The sequence below is a fragment of the Triticum urartu genome, chromosome 1A, assembly GCF_056163025.1.
Source record: "Triticum urartu cultivar PI428250 chromosome 1A, HENAU_Tu73, whole genome shotgun sequence".
In the NCBI taxonomy this organism is placed as follows: Eukaryota; Viridiplantae; Streptophyta; class Magnoliopsida; order Poales; family Poaceae; genus Triticum; species Triticum urartu.
Genome location: NC_141873.1, coordinates 36,092,051 through 36,116,090, shown reverse-complemented (window position 1 = coordinate 36,116,090; position 24,040 = coordinate 36,092,051).

The following is a 24,040-nucleotide window of genomic DNA, read 5'->3' as shown; positions in this document are numbered from 1 at the left end:
GGGATTTCATTTTTTTGAACTTATTTGAACTCCGGAGTTTTTCTGTGTTCAAAATGCACCATTCAAAGCCACATCATCAATTTTCAACCCTTTCTGACTTCATTTGTTATTTGTCATGCATTTACTGATTATTTTGAGCTCTAAGACCCTGAAATTGAAAAGCATTTCAAATGAACTCTGAAAAGGTTGAAAGTTGGCATGGTATCATCATTTCATCCACATAGCATGTGCAAGAAAGTAGAGAGGGTTTTGGCAAAAACTGGATGCACTTCGTGTACAAAACGGACAATCTCTTTCGAAGTATGAGGGTTTCATACGGAAACTCGTCTGTTACAAAGGGATTTCATTTTTTGAACTTATTTGAACTCCGGAGTTTTTCTGTGTTCAACCATTTAAAGCCACATCATCAATTTTCAACCCTTTCTGACTTCATTTGTTATTTTTCATGCATTTAATGATTATTTTGAGCTATAAGACCTTGAAATTGAAAAGCATTTCAAATGAACTCTAAATAGGTTGAAAGTTGGCATGGTATCATCATTTCATCCACATAGCATGTGCAAGAAAGTAGAGAGGGTTACGGCAAAAACTGGATGCACTTTCGTGTACAAAACAGACAATCTCTTTCGAAGTATGAGGGTTTCATACAGAAACTCGTCTGTTACAAAGGGATTTCGTTTTTAACTTATTTGAACTCCAGAGTTTTTCTGTGTTCAAAATGCACCATTCAAAGCCACATCATCAATTTTCAACCCTTTGTGACTTCATTTGTTATTTTTCATGCATTTACTGATTATTTTGAGCTATAAGACCCTGAAATTGAAAAGCATTTCAAATGAACTCAGAAAAGGTTGAAAGTTGGCATGGTATCATCATTTCATCCACATAGCATGTGCAAGAAAGTAGAGAGGGTTTTGGCAAAAACTGGATGCACTTCGTGTACAAAACGGACAATCTCTTTCGAAGTATGAGGGTTTCATACGGAAACTCGTCTGTTACAAAGGGATTTCATTTTTTGAACTTATTTGAACTCCGGAGTTTTTCTGTGTTCAAAATGCAAAGCCACATCATCAATTTTCAACCCTTTCTGACTTCATTTGTTATTTTTCATGCATTTAATGATTATTTTGAGCTATAAGACCTTGAAATTGAAAAGCATTTCAAATGAACTCTAAATAGGTTGAAAGTTGGCATGGTATCATCATTTCATCCACATAGCATGTGCAAGAAAGTAGAGAGGGTTACGGCAAAAACTGGATGCACTTTCGTGTACAAAACAGACAATCTCTTTCGAAGTATGAGGGTTTCATACAGAAACTCGTCTGTTACAAAGGGATTTCATTTTTAACTTATTTGAACTCCAGAGTTTTTCTGTGTTCAAAATGCACCATTCAAAGCCACATCATCAATTTTCAACCCTTTGTGACTTCATTTGTTATTTTTCATGCATTTACTGATTATTTTGAGCTATAAGACCCTGAAATTGAAAAGCATTTCAAATGAACTCAGAAAAGGTTGAAAGTTGGCATGGTATCATCATTTCACCCACATAGCATGTGCAAGAAAGTAGAGAGGGTTACGGCAAAAAATGGATGCACTTCGTGTACAAAACGGACAATCTCTTTCGAAGTATGAGGGTTTCATACGAAAACTCGTCTGTTACAAAGGGATTTCATTTTTTTAACTTGTTTGAACTCCATAGTTTTTCTGTGTTCAAAATGCACCATTTAAAGCCACATCATCAATTTTCAACCCTTTCTGACTTCATTTGTTATATTTCATGCATTTACTGATTATTTTGAGCTATAAGACCCTGAAATTGAAAAGCATTTCAAATGAACTCTGAAAAGGTTGAAAGTTGGCATGGTATCATCATTTCATCCACATAGCATGTGCAAGAAAGTAGAGAGGGTTATGGCAAAAACTGGATGCACTTTGTGTACAAAACGGACAATCTCTTTCGAAGTATGAGGGTTTCATACGAAAACTCGTCCGTTAGCAAGGGATTTCATTTTTTTGAACTTATTTGAACTCCGGAGTTTTTCTGTGTTCAAAATGCACCATTCAAAGCCACATCATCAATTTTCAACCCTTTCTGACTTCATTTGTTATTTGTCATGCATTTACTGATTATTTTGAGCTCTAAGACCCTGAAATTGAAAAGCATTTCAAATGAACTCTGACAAGGTTGAAAGTTGGCATGGTATCATCATTTCATCCACATAGCATGTGCAAGAAAGTAGAGTGGGTTTTGGCAAAAACTGGATGCACTTCGTGTACAAAACATACGGAAACTCGTCTGTTACAAAGGGATTTCATTTTTTGAACTTATTTGAACTCCGGAGTTTTTCTGTGTTCAACCATTCAAAGCCACATCATCAATTTTCAACCCTTTCTGACTTCATTTGTTATCTTTCATGCATTTAATGATTATTTTGAGCTATAAGACCTTGAAATTGAAAAACATTTCAAATGAACTCTAAATAGGTTGAAAGTTGGCATGGTATCATCATTTCATCCACATAGCATGTGCAAGAAAGTAGAGAGGGTTACGGCAAAAACTGGATGCACTTTCGTGTACAAAACAGACAATCTCTTTCGAAGTATGAGGGTTTCATACAGAAACTCGTCTGTTACAAAGGGATTTCATTTTTAACTTATTTGAACTCCAGAGTTTTTCTGTGTTCAAAATGCACCATTCAAAGCCACATCATCAATTTTCAACCCTTTGTGACTTCATTTGTTATTTTTCATGCATTTACTGATTATTTTGAGCTATAAGACTCTGAAATTGAAAAGCATTTCAAATGAACTCAGAAAAGGTTGAAAGTTGGCATGGTATCATCATTTCACCCACATAGCATGTGCAAGAAAGTAGAGAGGGTTACGGCAAAAAATGGATGCACTTCGTGTACAAAACGGACAATCTCTTTCGAAGTATGAGGGTTTCATACGAAAACTCGTCTGTTACAAAGGGATTTCATTTTTTTAACTTGTTTGAACTCCATAGTTTTTCTGTGTTCAAAATGCACCATTTAAAGCCACATCATCAATTTTCAACCCTTTCTGACTTCATTTGTTATTTTTCATGCATTTACTGATTATTTTGAGCTATAAGACCCTGAAATTGAAAAGCATTTCAAATGAACTCTGAAAAGGTTGAAAGTTGGCATGGTATCATCATTTCATCCACATAGCATGTGCAAGAAAGTAGAGAGGGTTATGGCAAAAACTGGATGCACTTTGTGTACAAAACGGACAATCTCTTTCGAAGTATGAGGGTTTCATACGAAAACTCGTCCGTTAGCAAGGGATTTCATTTTTTTGAACTTATTTGAACTCCGGAGTTTTTCTGTGTTCAAAATGCACCATTCAAAGCCACATCATCAATTTTCAACCCTTTCTGACTTCATTTGTTATTTGTCATGCATTTACTGATTATTTTGAGCTCTAAGACCCTGAAATTGAAAAGCATTTCAAATGAACTCTGAAAAGGTTGAAAGTTGGCATGGTATCATCATTTCATCCACATAGCATGTGCAAGAAAGTAGAGAGGGTTTTGGCAAAAACTTATTTGAACTCCAGCGTTTTTCTGTGTTCAAAATGCAGCATTCAAAGCCACACCATCAATTTAGTACATATAGCTCTGATGAATAGATAAGTGACCAAATTAATAGAAGTTCATCATCACATTAAAAACAAAGTACATACATAGTTCTCATTGAACAACATATAGCTCTCCAGGGCATCTAGTTAAACCATACATTGAAACTATGTAAAACCTTTCAATGCAATGACAAATGCGATCATAATGACAACCAAGGTAAAAATTGATCCAATGGTATAATGATACCACGCCTCGGTATGAATGGCATATTTTCTAATCTTTCTAATCTTCAACCGCATTGCATCCATCTTGATCTTGTGATCATCGACGACATCCGCAACATGCAACTCCAATATCATCTTCTCCTCCTCAATTTTTTTATTTTTTCCTTCAAGTAATTGTTTTCTTCTTCAACTAAATTTAACCTCTCGACAATAGGGTCGGTTGGAATTTCCGGTCCAACTACCTCCTACATAAATAAAATCTATGTCAACTTGATGGGCATAGTTGTCATAAACAATAAATGAACCAAATAGTTATAAAAGATAATATATACCACATCCGAATCATAGCCAGTACGAGGGCCGACAGCGGCGGATACCAAAACCATCGCACTATATAATAACAAGCAATAATAAAAGTAAGAAAATTAGACGAGTATCTATCTAAAGTAAGAATTTTTTTTCTTTCAGAAGAAGATTAGAACAAGAGGCTCACCACGGTGGTGCAGGCGATGAGATCGGCGTGGGCGATCGACGGCAGTGAAGACGGGGACGGGACGTGACGGACCGCTAAACCGAGACAAATCTCGGGGAAAATGGAGCTTGGAGGTCGAGCTTCGAGAGGAGAAAGCTTAACTAGCGTGGCTCAGGCATTTCATCGAACACCTCATGTGCATAGGAGGTGAGCCAGAGCACCCAAATGCCCTCTCCTCGCCGGCCAGAAAAAATAGAGCACTGTGGAGTGCTCTGCTGCGGCGATGGGGTATATATAGGCAACTCATTTGTCCCGGTTTGTGGTTGGAACCGGGACTAAAGCCCAGCCTTCTGTCCTGATTCGAGCCAAGAACCGGGACCAATGTTTTTGGGCCATGAGCGAGGCCCATTGGTCCCAGTTCGTGCCTAGAACCGGGACAAATGGGTCCATACGAACCGGGACCAATGCCCACGAGGCCCCGGCCGCCCCCCTGGGCTAAAGAACTGGGACGAATGCCCCCATGGGTCCCGGTTCGTGATTGAACCGGGACAAATGGGCTTGCCCTGCCCGAACCAAAGCCCTGTTTTCTACTAGTGGTTGGCCTAATCTTTGTCTCAGCTCACACATGTTCTTGATTTCTGGAATTTGGATTTAGATAGTTCCAAAGTTGTAGATTTTTTGAATCTGGATTAGGTATGTGTTTCATCTTGATTTTGTGCATATCATTACCAGCCACATCTTGTCTCTTTCCACTTGGATTGTAGCTGCTAAGTAAGTTTCCTAAAAGGGCCGAATATGCAGCCCAAACCTAGTGAGGAAAAATGGCCGGAAATGCGGTGCAACCCTTGCTGTGTGACATTGCACCTTCCACCAGAAGCTAAAGAGAGGATTGAAGGACTAGATTTTAGTAGCCTGCTCAAGTTGCAACTAGATGCCCTTGGCAGCAGAAAAATCTATGGAGTGCTTATGCAGAAAGCCATTGTTCATGAAGAGTCAATTCAAATTGAACTTTGCTTCAGGGATGGTGTATCATTGTGGATCACACAAGAGGTGGTGCAACATGTTCTTGATATGCCAATCGGCTCTCCTAGTGAGTTCAACAGCAGCAACAAAATAATACAACAGGATGTACAAAGCGCTAAAGTGCGTAACTACAAAGTACAAGTTCAAAAAACGGCTCCTGTCGCGAATAAGGAACAGGACAATGAATATGAAGATGAAGATGGTGATGAGGTGGAGGCCGAGGATGTGTTAGCCGATTATAAAAGAAACATGTTCAGCGTGAATAACATTGATTTGTTCTTTACACATTATCCTGATGTGGACGCATCCAAACTTATTAATACGGATATGCTCGTCAAGCTTTTCTTTCAATTGGTGTTACAAAGAATGCTACTGGGAGCAACCTCAGTTTATTTAAGCTCTATTAGAGCTGAAGCAGTACAAAACCTAGAAATTTTGCGTGACATTGATTGGTCATATCTGGTCAATGAACGCTTAAATAAAGCTGGTTATGAGTTTGCAAAGAAACCGAGTCAGATGATGTTGTGTGGTTGTGCCAATGGTAAGTACTAGGAGCTGCTACAAGTAATAGTTTTTTCTTTTTTGGGTAGCAAAGTGATTAACCCTAGAATTATTAGTTCACAGGTTGTTTTTGTGGTCGGCGATGAGGAGAATTATTTGCGAATGGAAGATTCTTGTAGAATTAATTTGAATACTGCTAGCATGCTTAAGCACCATGTGCAGGAAGATGGTGGGAATAAGAAAAGGAAGGGTCAAGTACGAAAAGGAACCTGTAGGAATCTATGTAGCATAATATGACTGCACTTGATTGTCGATGCAACTTCTTATTTCTTTATGCCCCTTTCAGCTTAAGGTGACACACAAGTGTGGTTCGAAGAAATAGAAGTCACTAGAGAATATTAATGCAAGTACAAATCATTTGTTATCGTTCTATAATTATGACTGCACCTGATTGTTATTGCCACTTTTAGTTGATGGGGTGGGAGGATAGCTGCTATAGAAAATTTGCAATGGTGTGTTAGCATGACATGCTTGAGGTAAGTATACATGCCCCTTTTCAAGGTCAGGGAAAGCACTGCAGAATTTATAGATGATATCCTGTATTTCTATCATCAGAATTCTGATGGCCAGAAATCTTCTGGTAACAAGACGTAAACTCGAAGATTTTTTAGTTTTTAAACTCTATTACAAATTTATCTAACCTTCTTTTGAAATTCTCAGCAATATTGACGACAGAATTGATCCACATAGTGTGTACAAGAAGCATGTTTAAAAAAGAACCCACGATAAAATTGTATTGAACTTTGATTGCTATTATGTACTCGAGTCTACTTTTGTTGATTGCTTCAAACCACATGGTCTTATGCAATCAAACATACTGCATTTAGTATGCCACCTATGGTCAATGGACTGAATTGATAGAATTATCCTTGGTGAATCTGTTGTTGGATGTACTTATCCAAGAACTTAGGTTATGGTTTTTTTATGTTGTTATTCTTTACCTATGATTGTCGTCTATTTTATTATTCCAGAAAGATTTACTGAACCAAGGAAAGGGAACTACAACTCTAGACATGTAGCTTACAACAGAGAAGGTGAAGAGCATGACGTAGATTTGTCCATTACTTTATCAGATCTTTGTATTTCAATGTTACTGGGTCCATGAGTTTGACAGTAGATTTTTTTCAGATATTCATTCATGTAGTTTCTTTTGGCGATTGTTCCTTGGTTGTCCTTTCCACTATGTCCAAATAGAAATATATCTGTGACTCCTATCCAGGGAGACATGAAAAGGTGGTAGATGATTTGTTAACTAAACCGCAGACATATTTGCACACTAAGCACAACACTGACATCTCAGTGTATGATGTAGAAATGCCAGAGGTTTGGCCTCAAAATGACAAGTGGATGACACAAACCATAGTCTGTGTTTATTTAACTAAATACTGGTAGATGTTCACGTTTTTAGCATTGAAAATATCTTATCAGTTATTTTATACCTTAAATTATGTGGCCGTCACTACAAGATTATTGCAATTATTGCAACTATGATTGCGGCTTACATGTTTTGTTATATATCCAAATGTTCGAGGAGATGGTGATATCTAACATTAACAAGGTAAATGTTGAGCCTTACGGTTTCCATGTTTTGTTCCATTCAAATTCTAGAACAAGTGATTTATGCCTCAATAATGTAGGAAAATGTGTTGATGTTCCGAAAGGAGCTTTCTATGTACCTCCTCTATCATAGGATAAACACACACAAAATCTGAACGTAGAGCAGTTGATGATGTTATAGTTGACATAGATGAGAATGGGGAAGAGGGCATCACATGATAGAGGAGGTACATAGAAAGCTACTTTCCAAACATCAATGCTTTTTCCAGCATTTTTGAGGCATAAATCATTTGTTCTAGAATTGGGATAGAAAACTTGAAAACCACATGATCAATGTTTACCCTATGTATGTTAGATATAACCATCTCCTCGAACCCTTGGATATATAACAAAATATGAAAACGCAATCACAGCTGGAATAATTGCAATAATCATTTAGTGATGAACACATCATTTGAGGCATAAAAGAACTAATAAGATATTTTCAACACTAAAAAAGGTGAACATCTACCGGTATTCTGTTAAATAAATACAGACTACAGTTCGTGTTACCCACTTGTTTTTTTGAGACTGAACCTCTGACATTTCTACATCATACCCGGAGATGTCAGTATAGGGCTTAGTGCGCAAATATATCTGCAATTTAGTTAACAAATCGTCTGCCACCTTTTTATGTCTCCCGGAACAGGAGTCAAGGATATATTTCTTTATGTATGTAGTTAAAATGACAACCAAGGAAAAATGAACAGAATAAACTATAGGAATGGATATCTGGAAAAAAAATCTACTATCAAACTCATGGACTAGTAACATTGAAATACAAAGATCTGATAAAATAATGCACAGACCGCGTCGTGCCCTTCACCTTCTCTATTGTAAGCTCCATGTCCAGAGCTATAGTTCCTTTCCTTGATTCAACAAATCTTTCTGGATTAATAGAAAAGACGACAATCATAGGTAAAGAATAACAGTATAAAAATCCATGAACTAAGTTCTTGGATAAGTACTTACAATAGCAAATTCACAAAGAATAATTTTATCATCCCGGTCGATTGACCACAGGTGGCATACTAAATCCAGTATGTTTGATTGCATAAGACCATGTGGTTTGAATCAATCAACAAAACTAGACTCAGCTACACGATAGCATTCAAAATCCAATACAATTCCGTTGCGGGTTCTTTCTAAAACATGCTTCTTGTATACAATGTGGATCAATTCTATCGTCAAGATTGTTGAAAAGTTCAAAATGAGGTTATATAAATTTGCAATTGAGTTTAAAAACTAGCAATACATGCTTCTTCTATTTTAACTCTTGTTTCCAGAAGACTTCTGGTCATCAGAATTTTGATGATAGAAATAAAGGATAACATCATTAAATTCTAAGATGGTCTCCCCGACCTTGAAACGGGGCAGGGATACTTGCCTCAAGCTTGTCATGCTCATGCACCACTGCAAATTTTTTGTAGCAGCTATCCTCCCAACTCATCAACTAAAAATGTCATAAAAAAATATAAAGTGGCCATAACAATTAGGTGCAGTAATAATTATAGAACAATAATAGACAATTTGTACTTACATTAATATTCTCTAGCGACTTCAGTTTCTTGGGACCACACCTGTGTGTCACCTTCAACTGAAAGTGACATAAAGAAATGAGAAGTTGCATCAGCAACCAGGTGTAGTCACAATATGCTACATATAGTTTCTTACATGTTCCTTTTTGTACCTGATGTTTCCATTTTCTTATTCCCACCATCTTTTTGCACATGGTGCTTCAACATGTTAGCGGTATAGAAGGTAATTCTACAAGATTCTTTTATTTGGAAATAATTCCCCTCAACATAGTCCACAAAAACAACCTGTGAACCAACGATTCTATGGTTAGTCACTTTCCTACCTAAAATGAGAAAAGATATTATTTGCAACACCTCCTAGTACTTACCATTGGCACAACCGCCCAACTATTCATCTTACTCGGTTGATATGACTAGTCAATGCCACGCAAATTTTCTAGGTCATGTACTGCTTCAAGTGTAGCAGAGCTTAAATAAATTGTGATTGCTGGCGGTAGCATTCTTTCTAACACCACCCCAAAGAAAAGCTTGACGAGTGTATCCGTATAAATAAGTTTGGGGCCGTCATCATCACAATAATGTGTAAACAATAAATCAATGTTATTCACACTAAAAATGTTTCTTTTATACTTGGCTAACACATCCTCGGCCTCCACCTCATCAGCATCTTCATCTTCACCTTCATTGTCATTTTCCTGATTCGCGGCAAGAGCCGTTTTTTGAACTTGTACTTTCTAGTTATGCACTTCAGTGCTTTGTACATCATGTTGTATTCTTCTATTGCTACTATTGAACTTGGGAACTCCTTAGCAGAGCCAATTGGCATGTCAAATGTTGCGCCACCTCTTGCGTGATCCACAATGATACACAATCCCAGATGCGGAGTTCAATTTAATTTGACTCTTCATGAACAATTGCTTTCTACATAAGAAGCCCATGGATTTTTCTGCTGCCAACAGCATTTAGTTGCAACTTGAGCAGCTTGCTGAAATCTAGTCTTACAATCCTCTCTTTTGCTTATGATGGAAGGTGCTAAACTACCAATATCACACAGCCAGTGTTGCACCGCATTTCTACCCCTTTGTCCTTACTAGGTTTGTGCTACATATTCGGCCATTTGAGGAAACTTACTTAACAGCTCCAATCCAAGTGAAAACAGACTGCAGATGTGACTGATAATGATAGGCAGAAAATGAAGATGAAACATATAAATGTAGAAGGATACATAATCCAAATTTCAATTATCTACAACTTCGGAACTATCTAAATCCAAGTTACAAAAATCAGGAACATGTGTGACCTGAGATAGAGAATAGGTCAACAAGGCAAGACACACAAACCTTGCAAGCAATTCTTAGAGCACCTGCTGGGGGTTGTCGCCCAAAGGTGTTCGGCTGCTTGCCAACGTGTTGTGCAGCCTAGGAGATAGGGAGGGCACATGCATCGCGCCCAAACACGCCGCCCTACCACTACAAAACCAGTGCCTGTGTCGAGCCGCCACCTGGTGTGGCCTCCGTCCCGCCAAGCCGCTGCTCACCGTGAGGCCTCAACCCATGCCAAGCCTCCACCCGCTTCAGCCTTCATTGAGGACGACTTACGAAGTTGTGTTGGGTCCTAGCAGCGGCGGGAGGGAGAGCGAAGAACACGAATAGGCAGGCGTGGGAAACACTAGGAGGCAGGCATTGAAAACACTAGGAGGCAGGCACATGAACAGGCCATAGCGAGAAAAATGAATTCCCACAAAGAAAAAGAAAAATTAATCAACAGTAAATGTAATAAACAATCTATTTTTGTGTGCGGACATCTACGAAACGATCGATGTTCACCTCACTAATACCAAAGCCAACACTAATAAGGTATGGTGGACTCTTGAAAATAAGATTTGGGTTTAAGGGTTTTTGGATGCACAAGTAGTATTTCTACTTAGTGCGGACTTTTTGGCTAGCAAAGATGGGGGCAAGCACCACATGTTGAAGGATCTATGACAATACAACTTCTATGTGAATATGAACAAACATAAATCATTATGTTGTCTTCCTTGTCCAACGTCAACAATTTCGGCATATAATATTTTGATGGGGGCTCACAATCACAAAAGATTTCCAGGATAGTGTATTTGTATGTGAAACTTCTCTTCCCTTATTAATTCTTTCATGAGTTGCATCATTAATCAGTGCTATGTTTGTCAATCTCTAATAAAATTTCCTACTTATACTTCTCCTTATGTGGTGTGATACGTCTCCAACGTATCTATAATTTTTTATTGTTCCATGTTGTTATATTATCAATCTTGGATGTTTTATAATCATTTTATATTTATTTTATATCATTTTTTGGTACTAACCTATTGACATAGTGCCAAGTGCCAGTTGCTGTTTTTGCATGTTTTTACATCTCAGAAAATCAATACCAAACGGAGTCCAAATGCAACATAACTTTACGGGGATTTTTTGGACTAGAAGACACATAATGGGCCCTGGTTGTGCCTGGAGGGTGCTCCGAGGAGAGCACAACCCACCAGGGCACGCCAGGAAGCCCGGTCGTGCCCTGGTGGGTTGTGCCCACCTCGGGTGCCCCCCGGACTGCCTCTTTGCTCTATAAATACCCCAATATTCCAGAAACCCTAAAGGTATCGGTGAAAATCAATTCCAGCCGCCGCAGAGTCCAGAACTACTAGATCCAATCTAGACACCATCTCGGATGGGGTTCACCACCTCCATTGGTGCCTCTTCGATGATGCGTGAGTAATTCTTTGTAGACCTTCGAGTTCGTAGTTAGTAGCTAGATGGCTTCCTCTCTCTCATTTGATTCTCAATACAATGGTCTCTTGGAGATCCATATGATGTAGCTCTTTTTGCGATGTGTTTGTTGGGATCAATGAACTTTGAGTTTATGATCAGATCTATCTCTTTATATCCATGAAAGTATTTGAGTTTCTTTGATCTCTTTTATGCATGATTGCTTATAGCCTCATATTTCTTCTCCGATATTTGGGTTTTGTTTGGCCAACTTGATCTATTTATCTTGCAATGGGAAGAGGTGCTTTGTAGTGGGTTCGATCTTATGATGCTTGATCCCAGTGACAGAAGGGGAACCGACACATATGTATCCTTGCTACTAAGGATAAAACTATGGAGTCTAGCTCTACATAGATAGATCTTGTCTACATCATGTCATTGTTCTTATTGCATTACTCCGTTTCTCCATGAACTTAATACACTAGATGCATGCTGGAATAGCGGTCGATGTGTGGAGTAATAGTAGTAGATGCGGACAGGAGTCGGTGTACTAATCTTGGACGTGATGCCTATGTAATGATCATTGCCTGGATATCGTCATGAGTATTTGAAGTTCTATCAATTGCCCAACAGTAAATTGTTCACCCACCGTTTGCTATTTTTGTCGAGAGAAGCCACTAGTGAAACCTACGGCCCCCGGGTCTCTTTCTCATATTATTTGCCTTTTGTGATCTATTTTATTTTCCCTTTTATTTTTAGATCTATTAATCCAAAAATACAAAAATACATTGCTGCAATTTATTTTATTTGGTGTTCGATCTATCAATCTACTACAATTTTATCTCATGCCCGTTTGCCCATCTTGGGGCGCCGCTACCCGAAAGGGATTGGCAACCCCTTTTACACGTCGGGTTGCGAGTAGTTGTTATTTGTGTGCAGGTGCTGTTTACGTTGTGTTGCTTGGTTCTGCTACTAGTTTGATAACCTTGGTTTCACATCTTAGAGAAATACCTACCGCCGCTATGCTGCATCATCCCTTCCTCTTTGGGCAAATACCGACGTAGCTTCAAGCAACATCAAAAGGAATTTTTGGCGCCACTGCCGGGGAGGATCTTCAACATATACCAGGTTCCTAATCACAAATCTCATCTCCTCGCAATTTACATTATTTGCCTCTCGTTTTCCTCTCCCCCACTTCACAAAAATTTGCCGTTTTATTCGCCCCTCTTTTTTGTTCGTCATTTTTTGCCGGATCTGTTTTTGTGTGCGTCCTTTTTTGCATAATCATGATGCCTCAAAGAAAATATTATGATGTTCCTTACCCCAATATTTTGATTGAAATCAAGAAAAGTACCAAGGAATATATGACTACACAATTTGAGCATAATAAGTATTTTACCGAAGAACTTAAGGAACACTCCGTTGTGCTTGATGCTATAACAAAACAACTTGATGATATTAGTAGAGAAGTTTGCAATCTACAATCTAAGTATGCTTATGTTGTAAGTTTGCTAGAAAAAATATCCAATGCACAAGCTACTCTAGTAAATCAAATGGCCGCTAAACCAATCTCACTAGAGGATAAAAGTGATGAAGATATTAAAATGATTGGTGTTTCTTCTATTGATTCCTTGTTTAGTAAAGTTAAGATTGATGAAAAAGGGACTGTAGAAGAGTCAACTTTAGCTTGAAGGCGTCCCGATATTTCGGAGGGTGAAAATCTTGTTGAGAAAATTAATAAAAGTGGGTTTGAAGAGGTCAAAACTTTAACTAGTGATGTGCCCACTCTTTTGGATTACAAAGACTTTAATTATGATAGTTGCTCTTTGATTGATTGTATTTCTTTGTTGCAATCCATGATAAATTCACCCCATGCCTATGAACAAAATAAAGCTTTTACTAAACATATTGTTGATGATATGATGAAAGGTTTAGAAGAAAAGTTGGAATTAGAAGTTTCAATTCCTAGAAAATTGCATGATGAATGGGAACCTACTATCAAAGTCAAGATCAAAAATTATGAGTGCTTTGCTTAGTGTGACTTGGGTGCTAGTGTTTCTACAATTCCGAAATATTTATGTGATATGCTTGGTCTTACCGATCTTGAATCATGTTCTTTAATTTTGCACTTGGCAGATTCTACTATTAAAAAGCCTATGGGAAGAATTAATTATGCTCTTATTGTTGCAAATAGGAATTATGTGCCCATAGATTTTATTGTTCTTGATATTGATTGCAATCCATCTTGTCCAATTATTCTTGGTAGACTATTTTTACGCACTATCGGTGTCTTGACTGATATGAAAGAAGGCAATATTAGGTTCCAATTTCCTTTGAGGAAAGGGATGGAACACTTCCCTAGAACAAGAATTAGGCCACCATATGAATCAATCATGAGGGCATTTTATGGATCTCGAAACAAAGATGACAAAACTTAGATCCTTGCTTTATGCCTAGCTAAGGGCGTAGAACTATAACGTTTGTTGGGAGGCAACCCAATGAATCAAATTTATTTTTGATTTTAGCTTCCTGTTATTAAGTGTTTGCACAATTATGCTACTGTTATTATTGTGTTTTTGTGTTTTAATTAGTGTTTGTGCCAACTAAAGCCTTTAGGATCTTCTTGGGTGATAGCTGTTTGATCTTGCTGAAAAAACAGAAACTTTTGCGCTCAGGAAAACAATTATCATTTTTAACCGGAGATCGATAAAATACCAATTCCTTTTGCGTTAAATTAATATAAAAATTTCTTAGTTCTTCCTATTTTTTCAGAAGTTTTGGATTTACAGAAGTATTCGAAATAGTCAGATTGCTACAGACTGTTCTGTTTTGACAGATTATGGTTTCTTTGCGTTGTGTGCTTGTTTTCATGGCTCTATGGTTTTCTTTGATGAGTTTTTGCCATAGAAAAGTTGGAATACAGTAGATATAATGCAAAAAAAATATGAATTGGTTTACTACAGTACTTATAGTAGTGATTTATTTTCTTATAATAATGGATCTCACGAATGTTTTGTTGAGTTTTGTGTGATTGAAGTTTTCAAGTTTTGGGTTATCTCACGATGGATGAAGGAATAAGGAGTAAGAAGAGCCTAAGCTTGGGGATGCCCCGGCATCCCAAGCTACTATCCAAAAGAGAGCAAGCAACTAAGCTTGGGGATGCCCCCGAGTAGCATCCCCTCTTTCTTCTAACAACCATCGGTATTTTACTCGAAGCTATATTTTTATTCGTCACATACTATGTATTTTGCTTGGAGCGTCTTGTATGATATGTGTCTTTGCTTGTTTAATTTTTTGTTTTAAGTCTTGATCCCTTGCTGGACACACTTATTTGAGAGAGGCAAAATTATGCCATGACTTGTTAAAATTGCTCTCTATGCTTCACTTCATTTTTTATGAGCTATGGACTTGCTCTAGTGTTTCACTTATATCTTTTTGAGCATGGTGTGCTTCAGTATTTTTGAATAAATTATCTCTTGCTTCATTTAAATTAATTTGAGAGAAAGAAATATTATGCTCATGATCTTCACTTATATTTGTTTGAGCTTGTCAAAAGCAACATATGAAAATTAGTTCCGAAGTCACAGATATCCAAGAAGGATATAATAAAAACTTTCATGAAGATCATTGGAAAAAATAAACTTGATTCTTAGTAATAGTTTTGAGATATGATGATGTGATATGTGAGTTATGTTGATGAGTAATTATGCTTCAGTAAGAATATTGGTGTTAAGGTTTGTGATTCCCTATGCAAGCACGAAAGTCAATAATTATGCAATGAAATTATATCCTACTTGTGGTGCATTATTCAGTTTTAATTATGCTTAATGCTCGCTTATGAGATTATTCATTTCTTGGTTGGTCGCTTCTCAATCTTTTGCTAGCCTTCAGTTTGCACTAAGTATGATCACTACTTGTGCATCCAAAAACCTTGAAACCAGTTTTGCCACATGAGTCCACTATATCTACCTATATGTGGCATTATTTTGCCGTTCTAAGAAAATTTGTATGTGCCATCTCTAAATTTCAAAATAAACTTCTCATTTGTGTGTTCATTTCGCTCACGAAGCGGTGAGGGGTGGCTAATATTTTCCATTCTATATGTGTTATTCTCACAATGAGTGTTTATTCACTTATCATTGCACGAGAGTAAGGAAAAGGTATTAGGGATGCCCAGTCCCAAAATGAAAAATGAATTTACTTTATGTTGCCAAATAATAAATTCCTTGGAAAATGTTGGTATGGAAGGTAACCATGGATACGGTTAGCCATGGAAAGTGAAAGTATGGTGGAAGAAGGAATAAACTCTATTTTCTGTTTCGGAACCGCCTATGATATATCTAGCATGGAAAGTGTTGGGAACTCTAAGTCGTTTTCATTGGTGGGAAGGATACACCTCCCAAAATGTGTTTATCTGTAAGTTTTTCGCTTTGAGCTCTGGCACCTCTACAAATCCCTACTTCCCTCTGCGAAGGGCCTTTCTTTTACTTTATGAAATTTTCATTTTTGAATTTGAGTCTCCATCTTCTCTCATAAAATCACCAACTAGGAGTCAATATGATCGTACTTGAGCATTGGGTGTAGTTAATATGCGAGTATGTTTCATGAATGAATCAATGATTGAGCATGATGGGCTAGGGATAACTTATTTTAGCATTGATATTTTGAAAGACATAGTTGCTTGTTGATATGCTTGTGTATTTAAGTTATCATGTCAAAGCTAGACTATTTCTTTGAACAATATAAAAGTCCAAATGTCCATGCTATAAAGAAAAGAAATATGATACGACATGATAGGCAGCATTCCACATCAAAAATTCTATTTTTATCACTTACCTACTCAAGGACGAGTAGGAGTTAAGCTTTGGGATGCTGATACATCTCCAATGTGTCTAAATTTTTTATTGTTCCATGCTGTTATATTATCAATCTTGGATGTTTTATAAACATTTTATAGTCATTTTATATCATTTTGGGGTACTAACCTATTGACATAGTGCCACGTGCTAGTTGTTGTTTTTTGCATGTTTTTTACATCGTGAAAAATCAATACCAAATGGAGTCCAAATGCAACAAAACTTTACAGAGATTTTTTTTGGACCAGAAGACACATAATGGGCCCTGACTGCGCGTGGGGGGTGCTCCGAGGAGAGCACAACCCGCCACGGTGAGCCAGGAGGCCCAGACGTGCCCTGGTGGGTTGTGCCCACCTCGGGTGCCCCCCGATCCGCCTCTTTGCTCTAGAAATACCCCAATATTCCAGAAACCCTAAAGGCATCGACAAAAATCATTTCCAGCCGCCGCAGAGTCCAGAACCACCAGATCCAATCTAGACACCATCTAGGATGGGGTTCACCACCTCCATTGGTGCCTCTCTGATGATGCGTGAGTAGTTCTTTGTAGACCTTAGGGTCTGTAGTTAGTAGCTAGATGGCTTCCTCTCTCTCGTTTGATTCTCAATACAATGGTCTCTTGGAGATCCATATGATGTAACTCTTTTTGTGGTGTGTTTGTTGGGATCGATGAACTTTAAGGTTATGATCAGATCTATCTTTTTATATCCATGAAAGTATTTGAGTTTCTTTGTTCTATTTTATGCATGATTGCTTATAGCCTCGTATTTCTTCTCCGATATTTGGGTTTTGTTTGGCCAACTTGATCTATTTATCTTGCAATGGGAATAGGTGCTTTGTAGTGGGTTCGATCTTACAGTGCTTGTTCCCAGTGATAGAAGGGGAACCAGCACGTATGTATTGTTGCTACTAAGGATAAAACAATGGGGTCTATCTCTACATAGATAGATCTTGTCTACATCATGTCATCGTTCTTATTGCATTATTCCGTTTCTCCGTGAACTTAATACACTAGATGCATGCTTGATAGCGGTCGATGTGTGGAGTAATAGTAGTAGATGCAGGCAGGAGTCGGTCTACTAATCTTGGATGTGATGCCTATGTAATGATCATTGCCTGGATATCGTCATGAGTATTTGAAGTTCTATCAATTTCCCAATAGTAATTTGTTCACCCATCGTTTGCTATTTTTCTCAAGAGAAGCCACTAGTGAAACCAACGGCCCCCGTGTCTCTTTCTCATATTATTTGCCTTTGTGATCTATTTTATTTTCCCTCAATCTATTAATCCAAAAATCCAAAAATACCTTGCTGCAATTTATTTTATTTGGCGTTCGATCTATCAATCTACTACAATTTTATCTCATGTCTGTTTGCCCATCTTGGGGCGCCGCTACCCGAAAGGGATTGACAACCCCTTTTACACGTCGGGTTGCGAGTAGTTGTTATTTGTGTGCAGGTGCTGTTTATGTTGTGTTGTCTGGTTCTTCTACTGGTTCGATAACCTTGGTTTCACATCTGAGGGAAATACCTACCGCTGCTGTGCTGCATCATCCCTTCCTCTTTGGGGAAATACCGACGTAGCTTCAAGCGACATCATGGTGTCATTACCTACCATAAGATTAGCATATGATATTTTTCATTTATTTCCTTTCTTTTTATTGGAACATGAAAGTAAAGAAAGCAAAAACTCAAGCTAAACTTTATTATATATCTCGCACACGATTACAAGGATAGATCACTAAGCAAACTCTCAAAAAGAAAGGATCGAACTAAACTTTTATTCATCTAAAGCTAAAGATAACTAAGGATCAAACTAAAATAAGTAAAGGCGAAATACAGTGGGGGTGATACGATACCGGGGCACCTCCACCAAACTTGGCAGAAAAGGGGAGTGCCCATACCCGATACTCAATTTTCTTTTGGTGATGAAGAAGAAGGTGGTGGTGATGAGGTAGAGGCGATCCTGTCCTTCATGATCAAGAGATTCTCCAATCTACAGATGACGCTTCCAAGGAAGATGATGTGCTCTTGATGCAGAATATTTTCACGAGTGAGATATTTATTTTGCACATGATGTCGGTGGGAACAACACCTATGGGATCACTGGGATCCCTTCTACGGTCGGCGGGCGCAGGGTCATGAGAAGAGCAGGTTTAGGAGCTAGCACACGGATCGTTTACCTAGGTTCGGGTCGCAAGGATGCGTAAAACCCTAGTCCTGCTTTGGTGGATGTATTGAGTGTTCTTGAGCTTTCTTAACTAGCAACGGTGGTTGTGCCGTTCCAAAAAGCCGAATCCCTCTCCTGGTCGCCTCGGGCCTCCTTTTATAGGAAAAAGGGGTTGCCATAGTGGCTACCAGGAGGTCGAAAGGCCTACAGTGCGCGAGCTTATCGCACGGCATTACGGGACAAAGCACATTAAATGCGCTACGTAGGTGTCCATTAGCTTTATCAAGGACGGGAACGAGGCCTGTCCTATCCGTCGCCGCTCCGCCTCGCTTCGACACGCGCCCAGGCTAGCGATGCATGCAATGCCATGTAGGCAGGCAAGCAGCTGTGGTGGCGCAGTGGTAGGGCCTTCATGAAGATCTGCATGCCGCCACGCAAGTGCTTGCTGATTTGGCGTGGAAGCTGCATGTTGCCATGCAGGTGCCTGCCCAGCTGGTTGGGATGGTAGCTGCATGCGAACGGCGGTGGAGTCTTGGCTGTTCTGGGTGCCTGCCTACATGGCGCTGCATGCATCGCTGGTCTGGGTGTGTGTCAAAGAGAGGCGAAGCGGCGACGGACGGGACGGGCCTCGTTCCCGTCCCCGATAAAGCTAATGGACACCTACATAGCACATTTAATGCGCTTTCTCCCGTAATGTCGTGCGATAAGCTCGCGCACTATAGGCCTTTCCACCTCCTGTGTGCCACTGTGGCAGCCCTTTTTCCTATAAAAGGAGGCCCGAGGCGACCAAGAGAGGGATTCGGCTTTTTGGGACGACACAGCCATCGTAGCTAGTTCAAAAAGCTCAAGAACACTCAATACATCCACCAAAGCAAGACTAGGGTTTTACGCATCCTCGCAGCCCGAACCTGGGTAAACAACCCGTGCGCTTGCTCCTAAACCTGCTCTTCTCATGACCCCGCGCCCACCGACCGCAGAAGGGATCCCAGTGATTCCATAGGTGTCGTTCTCACCGACATCTTTGGCGCGCCAGGTAGGGGGGCCACAGTTGTGAGAGTCTTGTCTAGAAGTTAGCCTAGCAGTTCTTCGTCGCCATGGCTCCCATGAAGAAGGCAGCCACGGTGGTCGGTTCGTCGGGAGCCGGACGGCCTGTACCAGTGTGGGCGAGCAGCAGGCCGGTCACGGACAGAATCCGAGGCGCGACCCGCGAGCACCAACATCGCTCTGGCAGTCAGAGCTTGGTGAGCGACATCGTTCGTGCACAAGGCGACGGGCCACACGCCGTGAAATCCAGAGACGGAGCTGGCTCCCTCCCCCCAGACGGCGCGGGACCCTCCAGGGGCGTTTCCATACCACCCGCGGGCGGCGCGGCGACCTCCAAGACGCCCACTCCGGCGCCCATAGCACGCTCTTCCAAGGTTGTGCGCAACGAGCTGCGTCACCACACCAGTGACCCTGGACGCCGCCATGGGAAGAGTCTTGTGCGTCATCCGCGGGACGAAGGAGGCCAGCATGCCCGCCGAAGTGCTGGCGAGGACGGCACACAACCGCTGGGCTGTGCCAGAGCTCCTTCTAACGTGGTTAGAAGTCGAAGCGCGCCACGGTCCATGCAGCTTTCGCCGCCACCCACGCCAGCAGAAGCCTTTGCGCGCGCAGCTGCTCCTCGACTTCCCTCCCGCTGTGGAGAAGCTCGACGAGTGGAGAGCCACTATCCAGAGCCTCGTCGGCGTCGCCAGCAGAGAGGAGCCACGGCCGGCGGGGCCCTCGGGCCGGCGCTCCATCGAGCCACTGCATGCCGGCGGTGGAGGGGCCGGAGGCACCGCGGCCACGGTGCACTCTCCTCCTCCACTCCAACCACCGCGGATGTCGGTCCGTCGTGATGACGCTTGTGATGACATTTCCATAGCGTCGTCCGACCCACGAACCCGCCGCGACCAACGCCAGGTTCTTCGGGAGCGATCCCATGAAGACGCTCGAACCCCCATCCAGCGCCGGCGTGATATGCGCCACCAGTCAAACAGGCGAGCGGGGCCCGCTATGGACCACCCAGCACTGGGAGGCCCCGGCAGCCTACCTTACGAGGTGGGTTGCCCAGCCTTTACCTGCGGGCTGCAACAGTTCCAGTGGCCGTCCCACCGCACGTTCAAGACCGACGTCGGCGAGAAGTACGACGGCAAGACCCACCCGTCAGAGTTCCTCAGCATCTACACCATCGCGATGCAAGCCGCTGGAGATCGTGGCGACAAGGTGCTTGCCCAATTACTTCCCGTTGGCCCTGAAACCCAATGTCATGTCTTGGTTGATGCACTTGCCGGAGGATTCCATTTCTTCTTGGTCAGATCTGTGCCACGAGTTCATTGGTGCCTTCACTGGAGGCCACCAAGCTCATGGCCAGGCGAGTGATTTGCATATCATTCCCCAGAAGGAAGGAGAAAACCTGCGCAAGTACATACAGAGGTTCAGCCGAGTGCAGTACAACATCCCAGATGTTCATCCTACCACCGTGATCAGCGCATTCCATCAGAATGTGCGTAACCACAAGATGCGTGAAGATCTGGCAATGAACAAGGTCAAGGACGTGGCCGAACTTTACGTTCTGGCTGATAGATGCGCCCGGGCTGAAGAGGGAAGGAAGTACCCGGCGAAGACGCTGGTGCAGAAACCTACTCTACCAACGAAGATACCGCCTCCCGGACGAAGAAGGGCCGGCGTCGCAATAGGAAATGCAAGGACAAGACTATGCTTGCCGTTGAGGGATCCGGCTACACCAGCGCTGCCAAGAAGGCCAAGGCAGACGACCCCGGCAAGAAGATTGCCGGGTGCGCCGCTTGCCGGTCCTTGGGCGGCTGCCGACAAGCCAGAGGGCTCCGACAAGCAGTACTGCAAGATCCACCGCACCAAGGGCCACGACCTCCAGAACTGCCGACAAGTTGAGCTGCTTGCTGAAAAGCAAAAAGCCGAATATGAGAGGCGGGACAAGGAGAAGGGTCGAGATGGTGGCGAAGGATCTGGCAAGAGGCGTGGCGGCCAAGGAGGTCGCCCCGGCAAGGATAACCAGCAAGAGAGGCCTGCTCGGGGCCGCGACAAGAAGAAGAAAGACGATGATCGTGACAAGGATGACGAGTCCTGTGAGCATGAGTTCCAGAAGGCTGCAGAAGCCATGTGCGTCAATGGTGGCGCCTCGTTGCACACTTCTCACCGCCAGCTCAAGCAGTGGGCGCGTGAGATTACAGCAGCAGAGCCATCGTTCAACCCTCAGAAGCCACTGAAGTGGTCCAGCACGCCCCTCATCTTTGACACCGAGGACCACCCTGACCGCACTACTACAGTCGGGTGTTTGCCGTTGTTGGTCTCACCAACGATACGCAACCTCAAGGTGAATAAGATGCTGGTTGACGGCGGGGCCGGCCTGAACTTGATCTCGCCCGTCATGATCAAAAGGCTGCAAATTCCTGATGGAGACCTTGAGGAAACGGGTACGTTTCAAGGGGTCAGTCCGGGAAGGAGCCAGCCAAAGGGGAAGGTCACATTTCCCATGATGTTTGGAGGTGAGTTGAACTATAGGACGGAGAAGATCGTCTTTGATGTGGCCAAGATCCCCTTGCCCTACAACGGGATCCTCGGCCGCCCGGCACTAGCCAAGTTCATGGCGGCGGCGCACTACGCCTACAATACGCTGAAGATGCCTGGGCCGATGACCATCATCACTGTCCCCTCCGACAAGAAGGATGCGCTGATCTGCGCTGACCAACTCTATCGAGAAGTAGTTGCAACAGCTGCCACCAAGGCACTTGCTCCTATCGTTGAGGCCTCGGGAGGGAAGAAGAAGACCGGCAAGACCTCTCGCACCCACTCCGGCAAGCGCACCTCTTCGGAGTGCTGTGCTACCGTCGAGGACGTGCCCGAGAGCTCTACCGGCAAGAGTAAGAAATCCAGAGATGCACCACCAGAGATCAAGAGGGTGTTCGTCAAGGAGGATGGCACGGGAGGGGCTTTCACCATAAGCTCCACCCTCGACAGCAAACAGGAAAGCGCGCTCGTCACTTTTCTGCGGGCGAATGTCGATGTGTTTGCGTGGCAAGCATCCGACATCCCCGGCGCTCCCAGGGAAGTGATTGACCACCACCTTGTTGTCTGTCCCCATGCGCGACCCGTCAAGCAGAAGGTCAGGAAGCAAACTTTGGAACGACAGGAGTTCATCACAGAGGAGATCAGGAAATTGGAAGCGGAAGGTTTGGTGAGAGGAGTGCTCCATCCGACGTGGTTGGCCAATCCGATGGTGGTGCGCAAGGCAAATGGGAAGTGGAGGCTGTGTAGTGACTACACGGATGTCAATAAGGCTTTTCCTAAGGACCCCTTCCCATTGACGCGCATCGACCAGATTGTTGACTCCATGGACGGGTGTGATCTGTTGTCATTCCTCGACGCCTACTGCTACCACAAGATCTTCATGGCAATAGAAGATGAAGAGAAGACAACCTTTATCACCCCATGTGGTATGTATTGCTTTTTACGGATGCCTTCCGGGTTGAAGAGTGCTGGCTCGACATTCGCAAGGGCGGTCCAGATTGGTTTTGAGCCCCAACTACATAGAAATATGGAAGCATATATGGATTACATAGTCGTCAAAACCAAGGACAAGGCGACCCTTATACAAGACCTTGGAGAGACGTTTGCCAACCTACACAAGATCAACTTCAAGCAGAACCCTAAGAAGTGTGTCTTTGGCGTCCCATCAGGAAAACTTCTCAGGTTCTTTGTGTGACATCGTGGGATCGAGGCAAATCCAGACAAGATCAAGGCCATTGAGCAGATTGAGGCACCCAAGCGGATCAAGGATGTGCGCCGACTCACTGGCTGCGTTGCCGCCATGAGCAGGTTCATCTCCAAATCCGCTGAACATGCCCTTCCCTTTTTCAAAATCTTGAAGAAGGCAGGCCCAATGGAGTGGACCCCAGAGGCCGAGGCAGTGTTGCAGGATCTGAAGAAATACCTTTCCTGTATGCCAATACTGGTTGCGCCTAAACCACACGAGCCGTTGCTGCTTTATCTTGCGGCAACGAATCAAGTAGTCAACGCCGCACTAGTGGCGCAGAGGGAGGTCGACGAAGAGGCAGTGGCCACGGCAGGACCGGCGGATGGCAAGTCAGAGATTCCCCCGGCAGGGCCTGGTACCAGGAAGGCAAGGCCCCCGGCAGAGTCCGGCGCCATTGGGGCAGGGCCCGCGCAACCAAGTGAAGTGGTGCAGAAGAAGATGAT